Source organism: Nerophis ophidion, linkage group LG11 (genome assembly GCF_033978795.1).
Source record: "Nerophis ophidion isolate RoL-2023_Sa linkage group LG11, RoL_Noph_v1.0, whole genome shotgun sequence".
NCBI lineage: Eukaryota > Metazoa > Chordata > Actinopteri > Syngnathiformes > Syngnathidae > Nerophis > Nerophis ophidion.
Genome location: NC_084621.1, coordinates 34,469,044 through 34,484,912, shown reverse-complemented (window position 1 = coordinate 34,484,912; position 15,869 = coordinate 34,469,044). Strand labels below are relative to the sequence as shown.

At 41.2% G+C, this 15,869-nt stretch overlaps 1 long non-coding RNA gene across 1 annotated transcript; it reads right to left on the bottom strand.

Moving 5' to 3' along the window:
* Positions 1 to 1,659: 1,659 nt before the first annotated feature.
* Positions 1,660 to 15,069, bottom strand: LOC133561414 (uncharacterized). Its single transcript, XR_009808683.1, has 5 exons — positions 14,886 to 15,069; positions 2,483 to 2,558; positions 2,242 to 2,331; positions 2,002 to 2,096; positions 1,660 to 1,906 (listed from the first exon to the last, which is right to left on the bottom strand). It is a non-coding gene; the product is annotated as an uncharacterized LOC133561414 (long non-coding RNA).
* Between the last annotated feature and the right edge of the window lie 800 nt (positions 15,070 to 15,869).

The following is a 15,869-nucleotide window of genomic DNA, read 5'->3' as shown; positions in this document are numbered from 1 at the left end:
CCGCCACATACTGATAAGGAAAAGTATTACCCGGTTACTTTGCCTAGCTCTATACAGCACCGGCCACTCAACAACAACAGATAATTTGCAGACTATAATTACTGGTTTGCAAAAAATGTTTTTAACCCAAATAGGTGAGAATAGATAATCTCCCATGGTACACCAGACTGTATCTCACGGCACACGCGCAGTGGTTGAAAAACACAGTGCTAGGTGTACTGCTGCGTCGGGGATCAGCGGGTAGTGCCATGTTTCAGAAATAATGAAAACACAGCTGTCTGGTATGTATAAGTGATTTACTTTGGTGAGTAGATTCATGTGTCCATCTTCTCAGCAATTTTGCATTGCTGAGAAACATACTTGGAAGAAGGGGTCTCAATCAATCATTCAATCAATAAAAGTTTATTCATATAGACCTTAATCACAAGTGTCTCAAAGGGCTTTTACAAATTTATAACGACATCCCCTGTTCTAAACCCACATACAGGGCAAGGAAAACTCAAAAGGCCCCAGTTGGAGTAAAAGACAAAACTTTGAGGATTGGCCGTATATGTAGGGACTTCACTTTCAGGGTGATTGGCTGCAAAGGATGTTGTATGCATACCGTTGTTGAATTGGTATATTAATAGACAATGTAGGAGTCCTGCCCACAGAGAAGCCCGCATTTTCAGCCAGGTCATCCCACAGCTCTGCCTACCTCGTGTCACAACTCGGGTCAGCTTGTACCTTATCCAGACTGGTACTGTCATGACGAGGTGGTTTTCACAACTTACTGCGAGGATTGTTCTCCCCGGATGCAATCGGACTTTTCCGGACAAAGGTAGCAGGTGGGAACATATTAATTATTAATCTAACTACACAGGACAAAAGACAGGAACTAAAACAAAACGAAAGTGTGCCGATTCCATAGAGGCTAAGGAACATAAGACTTAACGCAGGAAACATACGCTAACACTTACCCTGAACTATGGACGTAGAAAACAACAAAACAAACTATGGCATAGAACGAACAAGACTCACTGCGGCATGAATGAAGCAATGGCATGAAACGAGCATGAAAAGAGCAACACAAACTGTGGTTTTGCATGAAAACAAGCAATTACGCCAGGACGACTAACTGGCAAAAACAGGCAGGTGAAACTAATAAGTCGGCATCCCAGTGGGCACAGAGACGTTTAATTAACGTTGAAACAACGATACTTTCCCGTGTTGAAATAACGTAGGATTTGGGTTGAAAATGAAAGTTGGATCAACGTTTAAATAACGACGCTGAATCAACGTCAATTTTTGAACGTTGATTCAACTTTCAGTTTCTACCTAACAGAGATGTTTAATCAACGTTGAACCAACGTTACTTTCCCGTGTTGAAATAACGTTGGATTTGGGTTGAAAATGAAAGTTGGATCAATGTTTAAATACCGACGTTGAATCAACGTCAATGTTTCAACGTTGATTCAACTTTCAGTTTCTACCTAACAGAGACGTTTAATCAACGTTGAACCAACGTTACTTTCCCGTGTTGAAATAACGTTGAATTTGGGTTGAAAATGAAAGTTGGATCAACGTTTAACTACCGACGTAGAATCTACGTCAATGTTTCAACGTTGATTCAACTTTCAGTTTCAACCTAAGATCAACCAACCAATTATCAACGTAATATCAACCAATATATCAATATAATTAAAGACAACAAAACATAGTGCATATATAGCTCCAGGCTGAATCCTGTTAATGCAAAATTACAATTAAGTACAAAGAAAATGGAGGATGTCAATCTATATAATTATTTATTTAGCCTGTGATGCCCATCCTATTCCACCTTTCTGTCCAGGGGCACATTTCAGTTTATTTTTTATGGCATCGTGGACCATCGTTTCGGTCCCCTTCTGGGTATCCAAGACACTAGCTGTAAACAGGCAAAAAGAATACAAATTAATTAAGGGTGCATGTGATTTACCCCAATCAAGTTAATGTAATTATTAAACACACACACAAACTCACCTGTGACTACATCAAGCAGCGTTGTCTCGGCAAAGGCAGTTTTTCCCCCTCTCCCCTTCATGTTCAGATTGGACATTAATTAATTTGTCATGAGCCTGAAATTGAACACGCAAGTCATACATGCAGGCCAAAAAGTACGGAATTTTGCATTATTATAATTCCCGATCTAGCACTTATAGATTAGAAGTTGGGTCTTACATCGCCTATTTTTAATATATATGTAGAGAAAGAGGAAAATACCTGTCCATGATGGTGCTTAAACAGCTCTTTAAGTCATATCCACCAATCTTTGAGAGCCTGGCTGTGTTTAGCATACACTGGGGGAAGGGGCTGGCAAACACATACATACATTCAAGTATAGGGCCTGTTTTATCTACACATGTTTTATCTAAACGATTTCATAACCTGAAATTTCTACCTAAATACAATAATATTTCCGATGTAAAAACAGCTACACAATTATAATGTTATAATTACTTACCAGCAAATCTTTCTTGTTTGGTTGAGTTTTTAATCAACTCGTCAAAGTCGAGTAGTTCCTCCACTGTCTCCAATTTCTGCACATGGAAGGACAGTTTTATCAAAAAAATATCATTTTTGGTATTATATGTATCATAGCAAGTGTACTGTGTTGTTACATATATGCATAAACTGAAATCATTGGTACATTGCCTTGCATTAACGTTCTGCTTTTCAATAACCGGTAGTGGTACATGTACATACACTTAGGGGCGGACCAGATAAAACGTGGGGGAGGGTATGTTTTTTTTGGGAAAAAAAGAGATTGTTTAGCAAAAACTGAAAAATAAATAGTTTGTTCTCCTGACGTATATAAAAAAAAAGTTTGCTCCTGTAAGCTCTGCAAAAAAAAAAGTTGGTTGCCGTTGTACCCCCCAAAAATTTCTGTGCTCCGTGCAGTCTTTTATTGTCAATCATAAAACATATGAAACAAAATCTGTCTGGATATTTTATTGTCATATATTTTAGTATACATGTTGGTCAACAGGTCAACAATGAAACCATTTGGAAGTTTCAATACTTGACAAAAGCTCTTGTAATAGCAGTACTGGCCTTATCAGTAAAATAAAAAAATAAGTATAGATCATAGCATTTAATATTACATGGATCCTTTTATGGGCGACCCGTGGACTTGCCTTTTGAGACAAAGCCTTGCTAACAAGTCAAACTAATTAAAAAGTACCTGTACTTAAAATAAACTGGCAACATTTTAAATAAACATTGAAATGAGCCAGAAAAAACTAACTGCCATCCAGACGGGTGTTTTGAAGATCAAAATCAAGAGGAAGTAAATTAATAGTGACTGGCGCGGCTGTAAAAGACAATGGGTACAGAACCCAAAAAATATTTTTGTTTTGTGTTAGCCTGGAAAAACAATTGTTTGCTTTTGGGCAGGTGGGGAAAAAAATTGTTAGTTGTTTGCTTGGGGAGAAAAAAAAAGTTTGCTCAGGTCAATCAATCAATCAATCAATCAATGTTTATTTATATAGCCCCAAATCACAAATGTCTCAAAGGACTGCACAAATCATTACGACTACAACATCCTCGGAAGAACCCACAAAAGGGCAAGGAAAACTCACACCCAGTGGGCAGGGAGAATTCACATCCAGTGGGACGCCAGTGACAATGCTGACTATGAGAAACCTTGGAGAGGACCTCAGATGTGGGCAACCCCCCCCCTCTAGGGGACCGAAAGCAATGGATGTCGAGCGGGTCTAACATGATACCGTGAAAGTTCAATCCATAGTGGCTCCAAGACAGCAGTGAGAGTCCCGTCCACAGGAAACCATCTCAAGCGGATCAGCAGCGTAGAGATGTCCCCAACCGATGCAGGCGAGCGGTCCATCCTGGGTCCCGACGAGCGGTCCATCCTGGGTCTCGACTCTGGACAGTCAGTACTTCATCCATGGTCATCGGACCGGACCCCCTCCACAAGGGAGGGGGGGACATAGGAGAAAGAAAAGAAGCGGCAGATCAACTGGTCTAAAAAGGAGGTCTATTTAAAGGCTAGAGTATACAGATGAGTTTTAAGATGAGACTTAAATGCTTCTACTGAGGTAGCATCTCGAACTGTTACTGGGAGGGCATTCCAGAGTACTGGCGCCCGAACGGAAAACGCTCTATAGCCCGCAGACTTTTTTTGAGCTCTAGGAATCACTAATAAGCCGGAGTATTTTGAACGCAGATTTCTTGCCGGGACATACGGTACAATACAATCGGCAAGATAGGCTGGAGCTAGACCGTGTAGTATCTTATACGTAATTAGTAAAACCTTAAAGTCACATCTTAAGTGCACAGGAAGCCAGTGCACGTGAGCCAGTACAGGCGTAATATGATCAAACTTTCTTGTTCTTGTCAAAAGTCTAGCAGCCGCATTTTGTACCAACTGTAGTCTTTTAATGCTAGACATGGGGAGACCCAAAAATAATACGTTACAGTAATCGAGACAAGACGTAACAAACGCATGGATAATGATCTCGGCGTCTTTAGTGGACAAAATGGAGCGAATTTTAGCGATGTTACGGAGATGAAAGAAGGCCGTTTTAGTAACGCTTTTAATGTGTGACTCAAAGGAGAGAGTTGGGTCGAAGATAATACCCAGATTTTTTTACCGAGTCACCTTGTTTTATTATTTGGTTGTCAAATGTTAAAGTTGTATTATTAAATAGAGGTCGGTGTCTAGCAGGACCGATAATCAGCATTTCCGTTTTTTTGGCGTTAAGTTGCAAAAAGTTAGCGGACATCCATTGTTTAATTTCATTAAGACACGCTTCCAACTGACTACAGTCCGGCGTGTTGGTCAGCTTTAGGGGCATGTAGAGTTGGGTTTCATCAGCATAGCAGTGAAAGCTAATACCGTATTTGCGTATGACGTCACCCAGCGGCAGCATGTAGATGCTGAAGAGTACAGGGCAAAAGACCGAACCCTGGGGAACTCCACACGTTACCTTAACATAGTCCGAGGTCACACTGTTATGGGAGACGCACTGCATCCTATCAGTAAGATAAGAGTTAAACCAAGACAGGGCTGAGTCTGACATACCAATTCGTGTTTTGATACGCTCTAATAAAATAATATGATCGACGGTATCGAAAGCAGCGCTAAGATCGAGGAGCAGCAACATAGATGACGCATCAGAGTCCATCGTTAGCAATAGATCATTAGTCAATTTTGCGAGGGCTGTCTCAGTAGAGTGATTTGCCCTGAAACCGGATTGAAAGGTTTCACATAGATTGTTAAACGCTAAGTGTTCATTTAGCTGCTCTGCAACAATTTTTTCGAGGATTTTCAAAATAAAGGGAAGGTGAGACACCGGTCGGTAGTTTACCATGAGGCTAGGTCTTTTAAGGAGATGATGAATAACCGCTTTTTTGAATGCTAGGGGAACAGTGCCCGAGGAAAGTGATACGTTTATAATATTTAGCACTGATGGACCTAATAATACAAAAAGCTCCTTGATAAGTTTCCCAGGAAGTGGGTCAAGTAAACATGTTGTTTGTTTTATTCCATTTACACGTTGTAACAATTCTTCTAATGTTATTTCATCAAAACGAGAGAAACTATTTTGGATATTTGGAGTATCCGCCGTATATACAGTCGTATCTGTGTTACTATAACCCAGTTGTAGCTGGGATGCATTGTCTTTAATCTCCTTTCTAATAAGTTCAATTTTCTCATTAAAGAACTTCATAAAGTAATCTGCTGAATGGGTGGAGCTACTGGAAGGAGTCCCTTTTTGGGTTAGCGATGCTACTGTACTAAACAAAAATTTTGGATCGTTTTTATTAATGCGGATGAGATTTGAGTAATAATTAGTTTTAGCTAAGGTAAGCATGCGTTTATAAGTTATTAAACTATCACTCCATGCTTGATGGTGCACCTCAAGTTTAGTAGTGCGCCATTTGTGTTCCAGCTTTCTACATAATAATTTCTGAGCTCTAGTTTCTTTAGTAAACCATGGCGTACGCCTTTTTGGAGCCTTTTTTAACTTCAGCGGTGCTATACTATCAATGGTTTCGCGCAGGGTGTTGTTAAAGTTGTTAGTGAGGTTATCAATAGAGCCCACATACTTTGGGAACGGTGCCATTACCGAGGGCAGTAGGTCAGCAAGAGTCGTCGTTGTGGCAGCATTAATGTTGCGGCTGCTATAGCAGTTATTATTATTATTAGCTTGCCGAACATGAGTCTGAACTTCGAATTTTATAAGGTAATGATCGGACATTACTTTAGTATATGGGAGTATCATAACTTTGGAAACGGTGATACCTCTGACAAGCACTAGGTCTATCGTATTACCGCTGCGATGCGTCGGTTCATTTATTATTTGTGCAAGACCACAGCTATCAATTATAGTCTGGAGCGCCACGCACGGTGGGTCCAATGGGGTATTCATATGGATATTAAAGTCCCCCATTATGATTATATTATCGGCGTGCGTCAATAGATCAGCAACAAACTCTGAGAATTCACTAATAAAGTAGAAATAGGGCCCTGGGGGGCGGTAGATAACGGCCAGGCACAGAGGCAGAGGTGTGGCAGACTTCATAGAAAGCACCTCAAACGATTTCTATTTATTATTTAAGTTAGGACTTAAGTTAAAGTTTTCGTTGTATATTAGTGCGACCCCCCCCCTTCCCTTTTAAGGGGACGGGCAATATGCGCATTCGTATAGTTAGGAGGGGATGCCTCATTTATCGCAAAAGAGTCGTCTGGTTTAAGCCAGGTTTCGCTAAGACCGATGACGTTAAGGTTGTTGTCTCTAATGACCTCATTAACTAATAACGTTTTGGGAGACAATGATCTGATGTTTAGAAAGCCCATATTATAGGTAGTGGGCTGTTTTAAGGAGTTGTTGATAAAATTATCCGTAATAGCAATATTAATAATGTTACGTTTATTATGCGCAGTGTACTTAAAATAATTACGACCATATCTAGGAATTGATATGACGGGAATTTTCAGATTGTCTACTTGGCGCTGCGATAAACTGAACGCATAATAATTTGCCACCTCAGTAGAACGCATGTCTAACTCTGACGTAGTCATAGTCATAGCAGAAAAAACATTTTGTGAGTTGTGTATTATTTTACGAAAATTGCTATGTGTACAGGGATCATCCAACCTGGCGCTGGCTAGTTCTAACTTAACTGACTCCATACCCAGGCTAGCAGGCTCTGTAATTGCCTGTGACCGGGCTTGCTCTAGTGCAGTTAGTCAAATATGGCTCAATACGAAATCTATGTTCCGAGACAAGAGGATAGCGCCGTCCTGGTTAGGGTGAAGGCCGTCTCTCCTCAGCAAGCCAGGTTTGCCCCAGAAAGAGGGCCAATTATCAATAAAGGTAAATCCCTGTTGTCTACAGAAGCTATCCAGCCACTTGTTAAGAGAGACTAATCTGCCAAATCTCTCATCATTGCCTCTCCCAGGCAGGGGGCCAGAGACAATTACTCGATGCCTGGACATCTTTCTGGCGAGATTACAAGCCCAGGCTATGTTTCTCTTTGTAATCTCTGATTGTCTCATCCTAACGTCATTTGAGCCAACGTGTATTACTATATTCGCATAACTAGTGGTGCGGTTAGCCTGTCGTACGTGTTTACTAGACCTGTTGCGAGTTAGCTCCCTAAGATTAGCTTCAATGTCAGGTGCTCTGCCCCCGGGAATACACTTAATTGTGGCTGGTTTGCTAAGCTTTATGTTTCGGGTGATGGAGTCCCCTATCACTAAAGTGTGGTGCCCGGTAGACTGGGGTGTAGGACTAGCTAAAGGGCTAAATCTATTATGCGTCCCAACCGGTAGCAGATGTGTCCGCAACATCTAAAGTTACGAAATTACACTGCTCTAACTGGCGGACACGGCTCTCTAGCAAAGCCAACCTATCCATGAGTAAAGTGCACGAAGCGCAGGAAGCCATACTCACAGAAACTTTCCGTCGCCGAGTGGAGTGCCAGCTGTCTTCGGGAAGTGGTGGTCATGGTGGCGGGGGAGTAGCTTCCTTCAGACCGGCGCTGCCTTTCTCCGCTAGCCTCGTTAGCTTAGCAGCTAGCTAGCTGAGGGCGGAGTGGTGAGACAGAGATCGGGTGATTTGCAAGTTAAATTGAACTATTAAATATGTTCGAGAAGTTGTAAATAAAGCTGCAAAACAGTTAAAATCACACAGATAGAACGATACTTAGCTTTTTTGCAACAAGAGCGGTCAGCGAGCAGTCATTCACCTCCAGGTCCAGTTTATACAGTCAAAATAAACGATGAGAATAGGCGTGAGATAAATTTCTCGTTTTCCTGCAACCGTCTTGTGAAAGGGCCACAATTATATCGATATAAATAACCAGTATTATCTTAAGGTACACACCTGAATCTTTATTGACGTCGATGGTTCTCTTTGCAGTGAAATAGTTCGATTTCCAATTCAAATCTTCGCTCTTTGTCTTACTTGCTGGATTGGAAAGGAAGTACTTCAGCGCGCATGCGCACAAGCTTGGCTGTGATACGCTAGGTGGTGTGTGTGGTGCAGCACGCTGCCATCAAGAGGCGGTTTCGTTGAAAACTGGCGCAAATGGCCGATGCGCGCAGAATGGTTGGCAAGTTGAAATGTACACGTTGAAACGACGTTGAAACGACGTTGAAAAGACGATGTCCCTCAATGATGAAAACAAACCAGATTTGCAACATATGGTGTGGTGGGGTCAGTTGGTTGTGATTTGGTCGGGATATGGTTGAGTGACGTCGCGACGTAATTTCAATGTCACCTCGACGTTGAACTAAGGACGGGTGCCCACTGGGATGGTAACTGAACAAACAAGGGATCGCAAACAGGAACTAAAAGAGTCCAAACCTAACAAAAAATTACAAAGACTTTATCCAGACCACAGATCGTGACAGGTACCTCTCCGGAAATAATACTTATGGAGGGGTTTATTTGTAGTTTTAGTGGTGGGCTAGAGCAGCATTCCCCGGTTTTGCTTCCTCTAACGTCACTGTCTCCGTCTCCCCCTCCCGCCCATGGCGACGACTATCCACACAGCTCTCGGGGGTGTTGCTATTTCAGTTGAAATGTTGGAAGAAGCGGCGGAATTTGTCTGTTACGGCAATGTTCATATTGGAACCAGTGCCCAGTAATCCGTTGCGACTGTAGTAGTGGGTAGTAAACTCAGACAACAAATAACATATAATTAGCAGCACGATGGAAGAGCCGTGAGCCGCTCCACATCATATCAGAAGGAGATTATATATTTTTTTTCCTCAAAGCTTGTCTTGACAAGTTGAGAAGAACTTGAAAAGACTTGACAAAACCTATCGTCGGAGACGGGAACTTCAATAGGAACCTGCAATCAGTGAAGCAGAGACCCGGACGTAGTTCCTTAGATCAGGACGTCTTCCTTCCGTGCCTCACCGTCAGCCTGCACTGCAAAAACTGAAATCTAAGGAAGATTAAATATCTCAAATAAGGGTGATATTTGCTTATTTTCTGTCTATTTTGGTTTTGGTCCTAAATGATCTCAGTAAGATATTACAGCTTGTTGCTGAGATTTGATGACCTATATTGAGTAAAACATGTTTGAAACTAGAATATCAAGTGTTGCAAAGCTATGTCATCAATACTCACGAGTATGAAACTACTTTTTTTTAAAGTAATAATTTCTAATTTCAAGCAAGAAAAAAAATCACGATTTTGACACAAATGTGTCTCATAATTAAAAAAGTTGACAGCCAAATTGTCATGTCTGGGGTCATGTTTTGTTTAAGTTATGTTCTGTTTGGCTTTTGGACTCCTGTTTTTTCACTCCCTGTTTTGTCACCATGACTACCAATCAGTTCACCTGTCCTAACGACTCACGCACCTGATTCATTTGAACTCACACACCTGTTTTCAACCACCACATCACTATTTAGGCCTGTCATTTTCTGGTGGCCGGCCTGGGGACATCACATTCATGCTCTGCACTCTTGACACTCCGAGTTCTCTGTCCAGGTCCACGTTCATGCTGTTCTGTTCTTGCCACGTGAGTTTTTTTGTTTATTCAAGTCACAGTTTGGTGAGCTTTTTTTAGTTCATGTTTTCATGTCCATAGTTTACATTATAGTATAGTTTTGTTTCATAGCCAAGTTTTGTACCTCCTGTGAGAGTGCCTTTTGTTTATACCCTTTGTTTTGTAGTACTTTTGAGTGTTAAAATTAAATAATGTTCGTACTTTCAACCGTTGTCCCGAAAAGTCTGTTTGCCTCCTGGGAGAACAAACCACACCGCAAGTTGCGACCCCCCCCTTCATGACACAAATGGACTTTTCCGTTTTATTTTCAATGGAACAATAGAAAATACATACTCATATAGTAGTACAGTTGGCACAGTAAAGTAAACTGACAGTTAATATTTAAACATTTAACACGTGACATTTCAAACAATTTTGAAAAGAGGGGCAATCGTGAAAAAACTGATATGTTGCCTTTCCATTAAGAACAATAAATTAGTTTTCAGTATAAGTTTGCTGGTTTCAAGAAATGTAATGCCGAGTGCATATCATGATGTCAAGATAATGGCATTAGCATATACTTAATTTAAGAATATTTTTTAAACATATTGAGCAAAAAAGGTCTCTTTTTTTTCTACCAAGAAAAGTGCACTTGTTATTAGTGAGAATATACTTATTGTAAGGTATTTTTTGGTTTCATTAAGGTTAGCTAATTTTACTTGTTTTGGAAAGTCTTGACAAGCCACATTTTCTTGTTCTATTGACAGATCACTTTGCTTAGTTCAAATAAAATACCCCTCATTTTTGTATTTATTTTTCTTTATTTTGAACACTGACTTTTTGCATTGTGTCTTTCTATCCCAACCTGGATGCCTTTGTCACATCATCACACTGCAAAAACTGAAATCTAAGTAGGATTAAATATCTCAAATAAGGGTGATATTTGCTTATTTTCTGTCTGATAAGATAATTATTGTCACTAAGCATTTTTTATGTTAGTGTTTTACTTGTTTTAAGGGTTTTGGTCCTAAATGATCTCAGCAAGATATTACAGCCGGTAGCTGAGACTTTATGACCTATATTGAGCAAAATGCTTGAAACTAGAATATCAAGTGTTGTAAAGCTGTGTCTTTAACACTCACAAGTATAAAACTGTTTTTCTAAAGTAACAATTTCTTACTTCAAGCATGAAAAAAAAAAATCATGATGCCGTGCGCATATCATGATGTCAAGAAAATGGCACTAGCAATTACTTTTAAGAATATTTTTCAACATATTGAGCAAAAAGGTCTCTTTTTTTTCTACCAAAAAAAGTGCACTTAAGTGAGAATATACTCATTTTAAGGTATCTTTGGGTTCATTGAGTTTAGCTGATTTTACTTGTCTTGGAAAGCCTTGACAAGCCAAATTTTCTTGTTCTATTGGCAGATAATATTTCTTAGTTCAAATAATATACCCCTCATATTTGTATGTTTTTTTCTTGTTTTTGAACGCTGACTTTTTGCATTGTGTCTTTCTATCCCACCCTGGCTGCCTTTGTGAGATCACCATTACTGCTGTAATAATTGAAAGTCATCTTTATTGCCAATGTCCTACTGGTTTACCACTTCGTGGCAACAAAAGTGCAGGAAATACCTTAAAATTGTACTTATAAAGATTTGATCAGCTCTAACCACTGTGATGTTTGATCAGCAATGATGTGTATATCTGACATTTTAGTGGAAAACAAGCTGTCTCAGTCTCCTGCTCTGTTGTTCCCCAAGGACTGATTATTATAGAGCTGTTATCGCTGTCTTTCTCAAACTCTCTCACACACACACACACACACACACACACACACACAATGATCACACCCAAAGCTCCGTCATCACAACCACTTTAATTAGAACAGAGTAGAAGTTTGTGTGCATGCGTTTGTCCGCTCTTCATGCTGTGATTTCCCACCTAGATGTTTTCTTTTAAAAGGGTTATTATATTATAATTCCTTTCCGCACATTTTGAAAGGGAACTCTTGTCTGAGGTAATACGCATATCACAGCTATTTTCTAGCACCCTTTTTCCCCCCCCAAACACGGCACAGTTCCCCCCCCCGCCCTCCGCCTAGTTCTCTCCTCTGTTTGACATCAGAAGCGGGAGCACAGCCTCGCGTGTTGCGCTATGTGTGGGTAATTCCCACTGACAACGGTGTTAATGGATGACAATAGCAGAGCGAAGAGCGCCATATGTCTGAGCCTGGGGCGCCACGAAGAGTGGCAGAGCGCACAAAGGCGAACAAAGACAAGAGGGGGATGAATGAGAGAATGGGAGAAAATATGGCAAAAAGAAAGGAGGATAGAAATATGAGGTTGGGGATGGTGGATAAATGAGTCATTTGAAGAACTTGAACAGGCAGCGAGGAAGGATCTGATGAATCAAGTAATAGAGAACAATTAATGACGAACAAAAATGTAATATCAACATTCAGAAATATGGATTGTTAAAAGTTAAAGTACTAATGATTGTCACACACACACTAGGCGTGGCGAAATTATTCTCTGCATTTGACCCATCACCCTTGTTACCCCCTGGGAGGTGAGGGGAACAGTGGGCAGAAGCAGGAGTCATTTTTGGTGATTTAACCCCCAATTCCAACCTTTGATGCTGAGTGCCAAGCAGGGAGGTAATGGGTCCCATTTTTATAGTCTTTGGTATAACTTGGCCGGGGTTTGAACTCACAACCTTCCGATCTCAGGTGTACATTCTAACCCCAGGGGTTGGCAACCCAAAACGTTGAAAGAGCCAAAACTACAAAAAAAAATATGTCTAGAGCCGCAAAAAATGAAAAGCTGTATGTTAGTCTTATAATGAAGGCAATACATGATGTAAGTGTCTATATTAGCTATAATAGCCTACTATCAAAATGATAATGTGTCGCAGGCTTAAACACTTTTTTGTTGACAGAAGTGTTGCTAATGTTTGCTGTGGTCTGGAACGACATGGCACACAAACAACTATGTGAAATGCAGCCAATATTACATACAGATAATGTGTCATGAGACATGCAAAACAAAATTATATAAAAAGAGGATCAAAGTAAAGGATATTAAATTACCTCAAATATACTTACAAATGAGGCATAATGATGCAATATGTACATGCAGCCAGCCTAAATAGCCTGTTAGCATTGATTATCTTGCAGTCATGCACTGACCAAATATGCCTGATTAGCACTCCAAGATGTCAATAAAAGCAACACAGTGCACCTTTGAGCATTTACTCACAGTATAAAACTTTTGGTGGACAAAATGAGACGAAGATGGAGTGGAAGATTTTACATGTAAACGAACTGTTGCGTCACAGGTTGGCCTTAAAGGGCCGCATGCGGCTCGAGAGCCGTGGGTTGCTGACCCCCGCCCCAACCACTAGGCTACTGAGTAACCACTTTTTTCCTCACCTTCAAGATATTGGGAAGACCTTGACTTACCAAGATTTGGTGCGAGACCTTTCAGGATGAGGGTCCTTATTTAGGCCACTAAACTACAGTCACAGTACGGGCACAAAGATGACGGAACAACTCATAACTACTACTGTTATGAGTGTTAATAAACAAGTTGACTTCAAACACTTTACTTTAGCAACTAGTTACAGTACAAGTACTGCAAAGTGGGCTGGGAAACTGCAAGCCTTTCAAGGGACGCTAGAAAATCAAATGCTTTTGCTGGGAATCGAGTTGGTTCATTACCTTAAGGATTGCCAATCCGTCAATCGCGATTGACCATTTAATCTTTGGGACTCTACTTGTTGAAAAATGATGTATTTATATGACTTAAGTGCCACCTCCATCGAACGAGTGACAAACAGACACGACAACAGACACACATGTTAATGCACATGTAAAATACGGCATCGAGCTGCAGCAATGTATTAAGACTGACTGTTGCAATGAGGTGGCGACTTGTCCAGGGTGTACACTGCCTTCCGCCCGATTGTAGCTGAGACAGGCGCCAGTGCCCCCCGTGACCCCGAAAGGGAATAAGCGGTAGAAAATGGATGGATGTTGCAATGCATAGGACATTTTGTAGTGTCTAACAACGCTCCACTCAACCACAACCACCATCGATCGCATGCGACGGAAAGCTATCAAGTCAAATAGTCTGCAACATGTCACATGACACACTGAAGCACCACGACATGCCGTCTTTTTCTTGGAAACGCCGTGATAACTTTGTTTATCATTCTCCTGCTTTGTGTGCATCAAGAAGAAACTGGGAAAAACATGGAACATTGATAAAGCTTTACTACTGTTTACAATAACAATCTACAAGGTTAATTTAGTTTGCTTCGCTCTCTGTGCCTCCATCTATCTTTCTTTTGTTTTAATTACATATAGCTATTGTTGCATTTGTAGGAATAGTGGTGTCAATAATAGAGGTAATTATTATTATTTATAATTATAGTGTTATTTCTATTGCTCCATTTGAAGTGCAATAATGTTCATTTCATTTCTGTGTTACTAATATTTACTGTTGCGATCCGCTGCACGGATCGTTTGTCGTTTAGGTTTTTGAGTTTGTTTGTGCACTTCCTGATTTGTTTCTATCACCATGGCGACTTCATTTGCTCCACCCTCACTGCCTTTCTGTCGCACACCTGTTTTTGATTATTGTTTTAGTATTTAAGCCTGACTGCTACCTTACTGCCTGGATGTTTTGTTGGCCCGATGCAACGGTTACGTTTGTTATTCTGCCTTGTGTTAACCGCGCTAAGTTACGTCTTAGCTTCTTGTGCGGTCGGCATGTCTTTGTGGACATTGACTCAGTGCTAAGTGTTAGCCTAGCTCCCGTGCGTTCGGCACGCTTTTCATTGTTCTTTTTGAACCAATGTTATTTCATTTTTGTATTAAAACCAGCTCTTACCTGCAATTCCAGCTTTGTCCAAGTCCTGCAGCACGCGGGAGTGACAATTCGCACATTCTAAATGCGTTCCAAACGTAACACAAAACATCCAGCACCTCGTCACCTCGCTTGGGACTTCGTGGAGTCTCCGCCTCACCTAGCCGCGATGTCTCCACATCCGGACAAAGGTTCTCCAGCTATAGCCCAGAACTCTTTCCTGAGGGTTGGTAGTCTGTTTATTTCTCCCGTTACACAATACTTTTCTGACAGCGCTGATAGGCCAGAGCAAACCTCCGCCCCTCCTGTCACTCACGGTGACCTCATTTCGCTAACGGCCCCCATGACGTCACCGAATAACTTTTGTTAGATTCTTCTCCTCCACCTTTCTTTGACGATAGCAGTGATGAGGAATTTTTTGACACCAAATTTCCTTACTTATACCCTGAGGATTTACTTTCTGTGAAAAAACTATACAAGGACAATATTATTAATTACAAGCCTAGTCTGTACTAGTCACCTCCCCGTGTTAGCAACGCCCCGCCCACTCGGGATGACTTCACACCCCAGAAATTAGTTTTAGATGCGGTAAATTCCCCTTTCAAGCCACCCACACAATCTTTTGATCCGGACACTAATCCATTTGATAATTTTTTTTCTAAATTTAAACATCTCCAACGTTATGTTTCCCAAGTTCCCCCCCAGTAACTTTATCTCCCACCCAGTCTGCCCCCCTCCTGACCTCCCACCTCCCTCCCTTGGGGTCAGTCTCTGGCCACGAGGAGCGCGCCTGGGATCCGCGTCTTGAGGGGGGGGCGGCTAGTACTAGTATCTGTCCTGCAGAGGTAGCACAGCTGCGACCCACTAAGCCGCAGCTTCCGGCTAGACCTCCTCCACCGGTGTTCCGCCATGTTAAGCATGAACTTCCAATTAGACCTCCTCCACCGGTGTTCCTCCCTGTTAAGCCACAGCATCCTGTTAAACCTCCTCCACCGGTGTTCCGTTCAG